The following is a 2,093-nucleotide window of genomic DNA, read 5'->3' on the forward strand; positions in this document are numbered from 1 at the left end:
ACATGGTAAAAATATAAGTATACGCGATTAGTGCAAAATTAAAGACGAGGTGAAGGTACCGATGGTTGGAAAATATCTGATGGTCTTAGAGTCAAAGTTACATGGAAGTGCTAGGCTAAGTACAAAGAGTGGGAGGATTGACCAATTAGGATTCAGAAGATCCTTGGTGGTATCGATAGGTAACACCCTCCACAAAAGGTCAAGTGAAACTGCAGCTGCCCAGTTTTTCCAAAAATAAAATATTCTGCTTGAGGTCATCCTTCACTTTCAATGGTCGTATCGTAAAGGGCTTAAGTTTCTAACTACAGACTGAGACAATTCTCGAAGCTGACGGAACCATGCTTAATCTTGAGCAGATGTACAATCTCTCATAAATTAGAAAGTAAAAGTAAAATTCCCCAAACCGTAAACAACCCTAGCTATAAATTATTTACAATATGAATCGTCTTAAAGTTTTCTATCTGGTATTTGCAATAATTTTTTATGGTAGGACTGAACAGGAATTGTAAAAGATTATTTTCTTCAGGATATGTAGAACTTAAAAAAAAAAGGTAAACGTACTTTATATTAAGATATTTAGCAATTGATTTAGAGTTGGGGGCCTACGTGTTGATATTGAGGAGGAGAAGCGAAATACAATTATATTAATTAGACGTAATTCAAGTTCAAAATATACTCAATCTCACAAATAAGTGAGGCCTGGCCTGGGGGGGGGGGGCAGGCCCAAAAAAAAAATAATATTTACAAGTGCTTAGGTGATACACGTGTCACAAGTTTCGTCTATAAATGAACGGCAATGTAGAACAGGAACTTATCTTGTGGGCTACATGGAAGAAACTATTGATTATTATTATTATCAATCCGGTCGGTACGCAGGTTTCTTTTATTGGTACGGTAGAAACATTGCGTAAAGTCCGTTTCTAGTAGACTGTCAACGAATAAGAGGTTATATTACAGCTATCTCTATTTTTATTCCAAATAACTTATTCTTCTTGTTGGATATCATTAAAGGTAATTTTTCCAGTACAAAAAATACCACAAAAGCAAACCATCACATTTTCTTATCTTTAAATGTTTCGATTTTCATAAAAAGCTGCAGTCGGCTTTGCCCTCAGGTGAGGGGCAAAGCCGATGAAATACAGTTGGTTAGAAATAATTAAATTGCCAAATCATTGTTTTTCGATGTGATTAATAATAATAGAATTATGATATAACATAATGTAGAACTCGAAATAAGAAAAAATAGATCAATTCAACATCTCATTAACTTCAAAAAAATCATTGACTGTTAACTTTTTGGCACTGCTCCCCCCCCCTTATCCTATGCAAAAAATTAGAAAAAGTATTAAACCATGCGGGCACAAAATTCAGACGCGACAGCCATTTTGATATCCGTAATAAGAAGTGAATAAAAGATTCAGGAAAATTGGTTAGCGTGTACAGGAATAATGGATGTCTTTAGGGAATTTGAACTGAATTGTTTAAATAATTATTATTTATTTGCGCAACCGGTTCCCCCTATAAGTCGTAGAAATCTTGAAAGATTATTTTCCTCAGGATATTAAGTATATTAAAAAAAATCATTTGTTTGAATAATTTGTTTCCCGTACATCGCAAAAAATACTATTCACTGCAATTGTTGACTCAGACGATTTCTACGACTAAGAGGGGGAAACGATAGTGAAAATAAATAATATTCGTTTAAACAAGTCAGACTATATTCCCTAAAAACGTCCATTATTCCAGAATACGAAAAACAATTCTCTAGATTCGTTTATTCATTTGTTTGTAATTATATAAATGAATTGATTTTGCACATAAAATTAAATTATTTACAATTTCATAATGAGAGTTTTTGTAATAGACCGTTATCTCATAATAATGAAAGTGTCATTATGTTGTTATTACGGATATCAGAATGACAATCGCGTATGAATTTTAAGCTGTGTTAGCTGTATATTCATTTTCGGTGCGTATAATCTAGATTATAATCTGTAATGTAATAATTTTATTAAAAAATGAACTATGCGTGCTTCAAGATATGAGTATGTAGACGACGTATGCAAGAAATAAGTTTAAAATATTCAATCTTG

The sequence above is a fragment of the Belonocnema kinseyi genome, chromosome 8 (genome assembly GCF_010883055.1).
Source record: "Belonocnema kinseyi isolate 2016_QV_RU_SX_M_011 chromosome 8, B_treatae_v1, whole genome shotgun sequence".
In the NCBI taxonomy this organism is placed as follows: Eukaryota; Metazoa; Arthropoda; class Insecta; order Hymenoptera; family Cynipidae; genus Belonocnema; species Belonocnema kinseyi.